Consider the following 12,802-nt stretch of genomic DNA (forward strand, 5'->3'; position numbering starts at 1 on the left):
ATTTTTAAATTAAACAGTCATTTGTCTTTCAAAGACATTTAAATAATAATTTTTTTTCTAAATTGTATGTATTTGCCCAGGTAGTTACCACGTACAGTACTCTGAACTCCTTGTGACCAAGTTTCCATGTGATTTAATTTTCCTTCTGCTTGAAGGACTCTATTTAACACGTCTTTTAGTTCAGAAATGAAAGTGATAAATTATTTCAGCTTTTGTATATTTGAAATCTTTATTTTGCCTTTATTTTGAAAGATAGTCTACCTGGGTAAAAAGTCCCAGGTTGACAGTTTTTGCAAAAAAATGTTTTAAAGATATTGCTTCGTTGTCTTCTAGCTTACATTGTTTCTAATGACAGATCTGATGTCACCTTTATCTTTGTCCTGGTTTTTCTTTGGCTGCTTTTAAGATTTCTCTCATGGACTGGGCACGGTGTTTCACGCCTGTAATCCCAGCACTTTGGGAAGCGAAGGTGGGAGGATCACAAGGTCAAGAGATCGAGACAATCCTGGCCAACATGGGGAAACCCCATCTCTAATAAAAGTAAAAAAATTAGCCAGGCGTGGTGGCTTGCACCTGTAATCCCAGCTACTCGGGAGGCTGAGGCAGGAGAATCACTTGAACCTGGGAGGCGAAGGTTGCAGTGAGCCGAGATAGTGCCACTGCACTCCAGCCTGGCGACAGAGCGAGACTTTGTCGCAAAAAAAAAATAAAATAAAATAAAAAATAAAAAATAAAAAATTCTCTTTAAGTGATTTGATTATGATGTGTCTTAGTAGAGTTTTATTCATCTTTCTTATGCTTATTGTGCTTATTGGTTTATAGTTTATATCTATTTTGGAAAATGGCCATTATTTCTTCAAATATTTTTTCAGTTATTGTCTCTAAATTCTATTTTCTTTCTTCTGTGCTTCATTTTGGATAGTTTCTATTGCTATATCTTCATGTACACTAATCTTTCCTTTGACAAAGTCTAACATGCCATTAATGTAGTATATCTTTAACACATAATTTTAATCTAGACAGTGTCTCTATTTAACATGTTCAATCTTTTTGTTAGCTTCTCTAACACTCATAACTGTTTTAATAACTATCATCATCAGTATCATTTGAAGGCCAATTTCAAGTGATTTTTCTCAATATGGTTTGTATTTTCTTGCTTCTTTGCAGACTCAGTAAGTTGAACTGAAGGTAAGATAATGTCAACTTTATCTTGTGGGCTGTTGGATATTTTTGTATTTCTATAAATAATCTCAATATTTGTTCTAAGATGTGGCTAAGGGACTAGGACAAAGTTTGATTCGTTGGGACTTGGTTTTACAATGGATTAGGCAAGAACAGAGTTGCATTTAATGTGTAATTCATTTTTCCCCACTACTAATGCAAAACCCTCCAGAGTACTCTACTGAATGCCTTGTAAATTATGAGGCTTTCTGTTCTAGCTAGTGGAAACAGGCACTTCTTCTGGCCCTGTGTGAGTCTGGATACTGTTCTATATACAATCTTTTTAGTTGGCTCTTTCTCCAGCCCTGCGTAGTTTCCTTAAATGTATATGTTTATTAGTACTTTGCTGAACACTTAAGGTTTTCATGTCTGATAGCTTTAACTTATAAATTACTACAAGCTTTCTTTTCTTTTTGAGACAGGTCTCATTCTCTAAGGTTTTCATGTCTGATAGCTTTAACTTTAAATTACTACAAGTTTTCTTTCTTTCTTTTTTTTTTTTTTTTTTGAGACAGGTTCTCACTCTCTCACCCAGGCTGGAGTACAGTGGCACAATCATGGCCCACTGCAGGCTCCTGGGCTTAAGCAATTCTCCCACCTCAGCCTCCAAAGTAGTGGGACTACAGATATGTGCAACCATGCCTGGCTTACTTATTTATTTACTTATTATTTAGCAAAAACAAGGTCTTGCTATGTTGCCAGGCTGGTCTCAAACTCCTGAGATCAGGCAATCCTCCCACCTGAGCCTCCCAAAGTCCTGGGACTATTAGGCATGAGTCAAGCACTTGGCCATACTACAAGCTTTTAAATTATAAATTACTACATTATGGCTTTTACCATTCTCATATGCAATTTAGATTCTGAAGAAGGTTGTTTCACCCTTTAATGTATAATGATACATATCTGCAGTAACAATATTTTTGGCTTTACCTGTTGCTAAAGTAGGTATATTCATAAACATTCCAATTTGGCTTGGATGTTACATTTCATCAGTGATGTACTGTTTATGAATTTATGCTTTCGGGTGGAGAGTTCTGCAGACAACTATCAAGTCCACTTGATCCAGAGCTGAGTTCAAGTCCTTAATATCCTCGTTAATTTTCTGTCTCATTGATCTAATATTGACAGTGGAGTGCTAAAGTCTCCCACTATTACTGTGTGGGAGTCTAGATTCTTTGTAGGTCTCTAAGAACTTGTTTTATAAATCTGGGTGTTCCTGTATTGGGTGCATACATATTTAGAGGAGTTAGTTGTTCTTGTTGCATTGAGCCCTTTACCATTATGTAATGCTCTTCTTTTTCTTTTTTTATCTTTGTTGGTTTAGAGTCTGAAAAACACAGAACACTTCATGAATTTGTGTGTCATCCTTGCGCAGGGGCCATGCTAATCTCCTCTGCATTGTTCCAATTTTAGCATATGTGCTGCCAAAGTGCGCACAAATTTATGCTATTTAAATAAGTTATAATGTATTTTCGTTCAAGTGCAATAACATTTTTATATATAGGGCAGTGATTATAGCCATAGTTTTGTAATGCAATAGGTCAAACCATATGAAATTGCCACTGAGGTCAAAAACTTTAAAATATCAACAATTTAACCTAATAAACGTATTCATACACTTTTAAGGAAATCAATAATTTACACAGATTGTTAGCAACAAATTTACTATAACTTATTTATCTTATTCGTCTCCAATCCCACAGCCACTGGAAAGAAGGAAAGGGTAGTATGGGTAGGATGGATAAGCCTCACTCTTTTATGTCCCTTAAGTGAAGAAAGGTTTAAAAGGGAAGGGGGCATTCAGAGCCACCGTCCTTACCCTTCTTAGTCAGATATAGTAAATTTAAATTTAATTCAGCATTTAGGAGAAACTATACCTTAATACTAACATGAAAATTCTGTTAAAATAGACTTCAAAGGAAATCTTGATCAAAAAGATACTTCCAGTCAGGAAACTATGGAAACAAGAGAGAAAGAATTGCTTCCAAGAAACGAACCCCAATCCATTAAAGGACTGATAGTGTGCACACAGATCAGTTTTTCTTTTTTTAAGTAACATCTTATGTTCCACATATAGCTCTAGGTGTCTAGCATCTTTGGAGCACACAGGCTACCCTTTAGAGCCAAAAGACAACTACACCTAAGACAATCCTATTTTCACTTCCAAATATTTTATTGTCCTTTCTATAAGTATTATACAAAACTGTAGTTTTTATATTATAGATTGTTAACTTTGCTTTTGTAGAACTTCAAATTCTTGGTTATATCTATCAGTATGATTTTTGGACTGAAGATTAAACCTGTAGTTTTTGAATATTTTCTGGCCACAGTAATATACTGGTAACTAAATTCACACAGAAAGTTTGAGTTCCTGTGTAAAAGCTGCTGTATTACTATAACTTAACCATATTAACATGTTTCCTTCACTAATTCCTCCAAAATAATTTTACCATATCATAATAAAATCAAGAAACATTTATTTCCTATAAGTAGATTTGTCTGCAGAATCCAGTAGTCCTTAAATTAGTCCTTTCTGAGATGACCAGACTCTTCATTTATAAATCTACAACTACGCCTTGGTTAAAGATTGCCTCTAATCATACTCGTCTTCTTTCAACTTCTTTTAAAAAATCTTCCGGGCCAGGCGCAGTGGCTCATGCCTGTAATCCCAGCACTTTGGGAGGCTGAGGTGGGCAGATCACAAGGTCATGAGTTCGAGACCAGCCTGACCAACATGGTGAAACTCCATTTCTGCTAAAAACTATAAAAAATTAGCCGGGTCTGGTGGCACATGCTTCTAGTGTCAGCTACTCGGCAGGCTGAGGCAGGAGAATCACTTGAACCCGGGAGGCGGAGGTTGCCGTGAGCCAAGATCATGCCACTGCACTCCAGCCTAGGTGACAGAGCGAGACTCTGTTTAAAAAAATGCAAACATACAAAAGTTCGCTGGGCATGGGTGACGCGCGTCTGTAATCCCAGCTACTCAGGAGGCTGAGGCAGGAGAATCGCTTGAACCTGGGAGGTGGAGGTTGCAATGAGCCGAGATCGTGCCATTGCACTCCAGTCTGGGTGACAGAGTGAGATTCGGTTTCAAAAAAAAAAAAAAGCACTTAGTTCTCTTTACTCTGTCTTCCTCTCAAGCTTCTGATTCCTCTCTTGACCTCTATCATTAACTGTCTTAAAATATTAGGTTCTAATATTAAAGGGGAGGATCAAAATATTCAGAAATATGGGACTTGAAAAAAACTACATTCAAAATTATAACTTTACATTTAAAAAAGCAAAGTGTTTTTATAACAGAAACTCTGAAAATAAAAGGCACTTTATTTTGTCTTGGTTGGCAGTTGTGGTTACAGAGGTTAAGAATCACTGGTAGAATTCTCACTTCTTTAACCCACTTTAACACCGTTTCAGATCCAACACTATACTGAAATTGCTATTTCTAAAAACACCAATGACTTCAGACACCAACTGGAAAGCTTCTGCAAGTGAAATGAAGTGCTATTAAAAATTACACAGGGAAAACTGACATAAATCAAAGCTGTCCACCCAGAAGGAATGGGCCTCATCAGGACCAATCATAACAAAGCCTTGCATGTGTTGTTATGTTTGTTATATCACCAAGGCTGCACTTGCTTATACTTGAAAATACACATACAAACATTGTTTTTAACCCTTTCCTGACCCCTAATCCAGCTTCTGTTTCTATGGCTAACAACTGTGGTGTACCCTTCCAGTCTTTTTCTCTGCACTTACTTGTGTATTAGGTTTTCTGGGATTGGTTGTTACATAAGTGAAATCATATACACTGCTTTTGTGTATTGTATTTTTTGTGTATGAATTGTGTCTTTGTGTATGTATTATATTGCATCTTGCCCTTTCATGTAAAATATCTTAAGAAGTACATCTATGTCTATTTCATGTTTTTTCATAAGTATCTAATATTATAGCATAAAGGCACACCATAATTTAACTGTTCTAATGATGACCTTATTACTTCCAGTGTTCCTTCATACACTTTCTCCTCTGCATGGAATAATCATGCAATACTCTCTATTAACGTATGATAGCATTTCTATATTACAGACATATAGAAATAAAACTTCTGGTTCAGGAGAATGTACATTTAAAATGGACAGATACTGCCAAACTTTTCTCCCAAAAAGATGAAGCTATTTATATTTGGTTCAATAATATTTCTTCAAAACTTAACAGGTTACCTGTATTTCTACCTCTATAAATTTCCTGCTTACATTCTTTCCCATTTTCCATCAGGTTATATTTTTCATATTGATTTGTAGTTACACCTTATATACCTTGAATATTAATTCTGTCTATTATATGTCAAATATTTTATCCCAGTCTATTGCTCGCCTTCCTTTTTAAATGGCATCTAAGTTTGATGTCTCACTTAAAAGGTCTTCTCTACTCCAACAATTTTTTAAATTAACTTTTAAAAGTTTTGTCATTCGAGTTAATGGGTGCAGCACACCAACATGGCACATGTATACATATGTAACAAACCTGTACATTGTGCACACATACCCTAGAACTTAAAGTATAATAAAAAAAAATAATAATAAACATTTTTTATTTATCAACATTTATTTATCAGCTGGGGCCGGGCGCGGTGGCTAACGCCTGTAATCCCAGCACTTCGGGAGGCCGAGGCGGGCGGTTCACAAGGTCAAGAGATAGAGACCATCCGGCCAATGGTGAAACCCCGTCTCTACTAAAAGTACAAAAATTAGCTGGGCGTGGTGGTGAGCATCTGTAAGCCCAGCTACTTAGGAGGCTGAGACAGGAGAATTGCTTGAACCCAGGAGGCGGAGCTTGCAGTGAGCCGAGATCACACCAAAGCACTCCAGCCTGGCGACAGAGCGAGACTCTATCTCAAAAACAAACAAACAACAAACAAACAAAAACAAAAAACAAAACAAAACCATTTAGTCCACCTGAAACTTAGTTTTGAGAGTGTCATGAAGTGGGTACCCAACTATCTTTACTTCAATTAGACAGACTTACTTCAGTTAGACCCTTTATAGACTAGTTCTTCCATTCACTTATCATACAATTCTTCTTTATCCATGGATCTTCTCCTGAATTTATTATTCTATTCCTTTGATCAATATGCCTATTCCTACCCCAAATTCTTATTTTAATACTTGTAATTTTATAATGTTTTGACCTTTGATGGGTATATTCCCATTTATTATACTTTTTTTGAAATTTACTTGGCCATTCTTGTGCAAGCTCCCTTCTCAAAACTTGAACCATCAGTTTGTCAAATTCCATTTTTAAAATCCTGTTGAATTTCTGATTAGAACTACATTGACTTTATAGAATAATTTAGTAAAAGCTGCGATTTTTATAGCATTAAGTTGACACATTCAGGAATATTCTTCCATCCATTCACATCTTTTTGCAGTTTTCTTCACATAGCTTTTACACATTTTAAAATCTTAAGTATTTTACAGTTTAGGCTGCTACTTCTTATTACTGTATTTCATAGTTGGTTATTGTTGATATATAAGAAGGCTAATGAATTTTCTAACTTTATTTTATAGCCAGTCAGCTTACTGAAATTCTTTAACTCAAATCATTTTCCATTATCTCGTATTTTTTATTTGTATTTGTATTATATTTATTTGTATCTGTAAGCAGTCACATCAACTCTAAATAATAATGATACATTCCCCCCTTTCTTTACGGGTTATTTTTCTTGTTCTTAATGTATTGCCTAAGACTTTTGGACCTATGTCACGTTCCTATCTTTTAATGAAACTACTTCTATTATTACTCTATGACATTTGGTGATAATAGCATCTACCGCAGAGAGATGTTGTAAGGCTTAAGTAAACTTAAACATGTAAAGTTTTTTGCAATAGCAGCCAGAACACACATAGTGTTTAATACCTATTAATCATATTATTTACTAAGTGCCTTTTATTTGTCAAGCACAGGGTATGCATGCAGCATTGCAGAGGTTAGCAAACTAAAGCCTGTAGGCCCAGTCTGTTCTGCTGCCTAGTTTCATAAATGAAGTTTAATAGGAACATGGTCACGTCCATTGTTTATAATTTATCTATGGCTGTTTCTGTGCTCCTATAGCAAGTTTAAGTAGTTGCAACTGAGCCCATATGGCCCACAATGCCTAAAATATTTACTATCTTCTCTTATATTAAAAAAAAGTTGCTGACTCCAGCAGTACTTGTCAAACTCAAGGAGTTCATAGTTGAATAGCTGATTTAGACAAGTAAAAAATATATATACATTACAGTATGATATATACAACCAGATATTCTGTGGGTATTATGGAAACAATTAACAGTTAAATATTAAAAGGCAGGAAGGACTCACACAAGTGAAAAGACCCGACATATTTTAATTATTTAAAAACATGTATTTATTTACATATCATTCTCTCTCATCCCGTTCTGTAAATTTCTAAAGGGGAGAGAGTGTGACATTCATTTTTGTGACATTCAACATTCATATTCTAAGTATCTAGGACATTTTAAATGTTCAACAAATGATGGACAAATGAATAAATGAATGATATGCAGGATGCCTGAGTGACAATGATTAGGCATGTATGTCAAAGTTCTAGATATAAATATGCTATGGCAAGCATTTTACTTGTCATGCTATATAGGATCTTTTAATTCTTGTACAGTCTATATTAGGAGACAGCTACTATTATTACTACACTGTAAAATGAAGGCACCAAGGCTCATACAGGTAAAGTAGCACACTCGTGTTTCTATACAGCCAGTATGAGAAGTCAACAAACAATCCTATGGCTGCCTAATGTGAAACATGTTCTCTATACTATATTACAAAGTTGTAAAGAGGTAAGCAATGTTGACACAATAGGATATTAACAGAGTATGGACTCTCAAAGACAAAGGAAATTATAATTAAGGCAGCAAGAATTGTGTTGTGATTTCAATTTCTAAAACTGGGGAATGATTGGAATAAATTCATGTTTTTTAAATATCCTGGAAGCAGCCTAAAAGATGGTTGCAGGGGCAGTTGCCTCTACATTTTACCCAAAGGCTACTCTATCACACACATTAGGCCAGTTTTAGTAAGGTTCAAGTGATTAAAACAAAATTGCTAACATACTATGGCATTTAAGGAATACCAATGTGAAGCATCGAGAAAAGCTGATCCTAATAATTACCAAAGAAACAAAAAGGTATTTCGTAAACTATGAAGGTACTATGCTAAAAATGGTTTTTTTTAAAGTATATATTGCAAATGAAAATATTACACGGAAAAAAATCAAGTCATAAGAACAAAGACATAATTGAGAATGTCTGTCTTAAGAAAACCAAAAAAAAAAAAAAAACTAGAAGATTTAAACCTAATAAAATCACAAATTTTGATTTTTCACTTTTTATTTAAGCAAATCTTAAGAAAAACTGATTTTAAAGTAAATGAAATAACAAATTCTTCAAGTTATGGCTCAACAAAAGTAGCTGCTGTATATGACACATACTTCTACAAAGCAAAGCACATACCTATTTTCTAATAAAAGTGTAAACTGTGATTTAAAGTGTACTTAAATATCTGTTTAGAACCCCTAGAGAAGAAGATTTTTTCGCCTCCCAAATTACGTGTCTGTAGGTTTAGAAGACAATATACATAAACCAATTAAAGTAATCCCTCACTGAAGAAGTAGACAGCGAAGTGAAATCATTTAACTTTTAAAAAGTTCAAATATATATGAAAATATGGATTCTGAAGAAAAAAAACAAATACAACCCTTTTTTTCCCCAGCATTTCTGATAGAGGCTGATTAACATACACAATCTAATTTACCAAACTTAGGTAACTTTCACACCAAGGCTTACTTCAAAGTATACATTGCACTTTGTATTTCTAGCAACTAGTCCATAAGAGATCTCAAGAAGTGAGGGAGGAAGAGATATGGAAGTCAATCAGAAGTATAGTTCAGCTGTAAAACGAAAATACCGCCATATATCTGGTAGGTTTGTATAGGATTTTTAAAATAAGCAAGTATAGGGCCTAAAATTCAATGAGCTCAACAAGTAGACCTTATTACTATAAATACAGAAACAGTCTTCCCCTTGAAAAAAGAAAATCATAAGGAATGCACTTTTTGCATATTTTTGCCCCACTATGGAAAGAACAGCTGAAGTTGTTCGACAGAGATGATCAGTTTTCCTTGCAAAAAGGGACAGAGACACTGGATATGAACTGTACTGAAAGATGAATAAGAATGGAAAATTTGTATATGCATTCTCTTTGCCAAGAAAGATGTTAAAACTTCTGAGTAAACTGAATGTTTACTGGAAACATACTATGTTTACAGAATTTTGGAGGATAAAGCTTGAACTCTGGTCTTTTTTTTTTAAAAAAAAAAAAAAAAAAAAAAAGGCTGCATTGCTTCCAATATAGTAGTATTAATGTAAGCACTTTTATGGTATGTACTTTAATGTTTTTATGGTTTCCAACATCTCTGTGGGTTCTCACAATATCTGTGAGGAAAACAGGATAGATATTATTCTCCATTTTAATGCTTAGAAAACCAAGATTGCAAGAAACTAACCCAAAGTCATATAGCTAATAAGTGGTGAAGTTGGAACTCAGATCTAGGCTTTTGAGTTACCATCCAAGGTACTTTATCTCCTGTTTAGCAAACAGAAACAGCTGGAATAGTGAAGCTGTTTCAAGCATTCACAAAAAAACAGGGAGGGCATGAATTTCTTCTTACAGTAAAATTTAAAAAGTATAAATTGTATTAAGTGACAATTTATGAAGGCTGTTATTTAAATCAAAAGGTTTATATTGCCTTAAAATTGTGGTAGTGTATGTACTTACTAAGTATGAAAAATGCTAATAATAAATTAAAGTACAAAAGTTAAGTTTCATTATTTTGTTTGGTTGGTTTTAATGTTTTTAACAGGAAGAAAGAAACATCATTGATTCCGTCCAGGTAGCTTCCCATCTTACACATCTGTACTTTTTCCAGCGCCTACTACTAACCCCAATATACAGAACGTACTGATGCCTGCTTAATGAAAAAATGCTCTCATGATGTATTCTTGCTCTCTTGATGCCACAAAAAATACAGTAGCCCCAGCCAATTGATTTGTGCAGCCATAGCCTGAGGCATCACTATCCACCTGGTAATGGCATATGAACCATAGTATACTGAAGAAAACAGAACTGCCTTAGAAATACGTATCTATAAATTTAAAAACTTCAGAGACGTTTCATGTAAATTACTTTTCAAAATAACTGATATTTATCTCCTTTAAATCACCATAACTTATCTTAAAATAATCTTAATTGAAATATTTGTAGAGATCTCTAGGTCTTCCTTCCATGCCTTAATGTGAACATGATACAATCTTTTCTTGATGACTCAAGCTCATCAATGTAAACATCAATTATTAGACTGTTCCATAACACAGTGATTCTTCCTTGAGTACTGCAGAATGTCTGTTTGTCCCTTTATTAACTCATCCTAGACTACTTCTAAAAACAAAGTTCCCTACTGCCTGCTCCCCTGTTGTCACTTACAGACCACCAGCACCCTAGACAAGGTTTTTAACCTGCCAGTTGTGTTTTAAAAAAATGTAAAACCAGCACAGGCAGCTGATATACCTACCCTTATACAAATTCTAAATCAAGCCACTGTGTAGCTATTTTCACTGCAGTAAGGCCTGACTCAAAGGCTTTTCATCTTTCACTTCCTAATTCTGAGACCTATTCTAGGCTCTTGTTAGAAGTCTGGCCACAAAATAACAATTACAGTAGCACTTATTTCTGCATATTTTATTTTAGGATAACATAAGGAAAAATATATACATGATAGTCATAAAACGCACCAAACCACCACATAGACAAGATGATACAAGACATTTCACAGTATGGGCTATATGGACAATTACTTTGCCAATTATTACCTAGGAGTCAGCAAACTAGGTCCCCTGGCCAAATCCAGTCCACAGATGGCTTGTTTTTGTTTGGCTCTTGAGACAATGTAAAAATTATGTTTTTGGCCGGGTGCGGTGGCTCAAGCCTGTAGTCCCAGTACTTCGGGAGGCCGAGACGGGCGGATCACTAGGTCAGGAGATCGAGACCATCCTGGCTAACACGGTGAAACCCCCTCTCTACTAAAAAATACAAAAAACTAGCCAGGTGAGGTGGCAGGCGCCTGTAGTCCCAGCTACTGGGGAGGCTAAGGCAGGAGAATGGTGTAAACCCAGGAGGCGGAGCTTGCAGTGAGCTGAGATCTGGCCACTGCACTCCAGCCTGGGCAATCGAGCGAGACTCCATCACAAAAAAAAAAAAAAAAAAATTATGTTTTTAAAAGATTATAAAAAACAAACAAACAGGAACATTCAACCAAGACTGTAAATGGCCTGCAAAACCTAAAATATTTAATTATCTAGCACTCCACAGAAAAAGTGTGCCGACCCCTGATCTAAGCCATATAAACAGACACATACAAGCTATCCATTACACAGAAAGCTTACGCTATTAATATGTCAAAGCTGAGGTATAGTTCTTTCAGTGATAAGTTCCTAATGATACAAACTGTCTTGTCCAGCTGTGCCTATTTTCCTCTTCTGATGCCCTGGTGCTTAAGCTAACATCTCGACCTAACTTCGTCCCAATTTCTGTCCTTGGATGTTCTTGGACTACTTATTCTACTACTACTTCCAACTCTGCCTGTGAATCTCTTTTGGAATGCCTTTCTCTTTGTTATCTAAATCGTTTCTAAGTTTCCTCTGACTTCCTCCAAATGCCTTCCAGGATTTTTCTAGCCCTCACTGGCTTCACTTTCCTTGAAATTCCAGTTGGTGTCACACAACTTAATAATACCATATTATATTTTTGGCTAATGATACTATTAGTCTAGTACCCCCAACTAGTTTGTAAACTACTTGAAGGAAGAAAGACATCACACTATGTCTGCATCCCCACTTTAATAACATCGCATCACCCTGTAAGCACATGCCATCTCCCAGAGGCAGTTCTCAATCTCAGAGGAAAAAATAGCCCAAGGACTGGTAAACGGGTGATAAGTGATTGGAAAGATTGAAAGATGACACCCACAAAGGAACCTGATGGAAGACCACAGGCTACACAGAAAACTTGAAAGTGTATATTAAAGACAAGCAAAATCACAATAGTGGGAAGATAGAAAGGTAAGAATAAATCTAGACATAAAAAGAGACCACTGAATAATTCTCTGAAATAAGACCAAAATATTAAGAAAATTATAAAAGCTCACAATACATGTAAAAGTACAAAATTTGCCTTTTAACATTAATGGCTACTAATTTCCTTTTAACAAGTAGTTCTTAACATTAATACACATGGGGGCCATATTTCTTCTTTTGCAATGTGATAAAACTGAAGCAGTAAAAGGCTCAATGGAATAAATATGCACCATATTCTAAACCTTTGGAATTACAATACTGTGAATTTATTTGAAGTGTTCTAGGCATTGCTAAAAAAAAAAAAAAAAAAAAAACCAGAAACACCAATCACTTAGTTATCTGGCTAATAGGAAATCATGTGCATATTCCTACAACAT

At 35.2% G+C, this 12,802-nt stretch overlaps 1 protein-coding gene and 1 non-coding gene across 3 annotated transcripts in view; both read right to left on the reverse strand.

Annotated features, from left to right (window-relative positions):
- LOC105490713 (fibronectin type III domain containing 3A) overlaps positions 1-12,802 on the reverse strand; it is a 223,432-nt gene that overhangs the window by 208,015 nt on the left and 2,615 nt on the right. The window lies entirely within an intron of this gene.
- Positions 2,552-2,658, reverse strand: LOC112428199 (U6 spliceosomal RNA). Its single transcript, XR_003020146.1, has one exon. It is a non-coding gene; the product is annotated as a U6 spliceosomal RNA (small nuclear RNA).

Source organism: Macaca nemestrina, chromosome 16, assembly GCF_043159975.1.
Source record: "Macaca nemestrina isolate mMacNem1 chromosome 16, mMacNem.hap1, whole genome shotgun sequence".
In the NCBI taxonomy this organism is placed as follows: domain Eukaryota; kingdom Metazoa; phylum Chordata; class Mammalia; order Primates; family Cercopithecidae; genus Macaca; species Macaca nemestrina.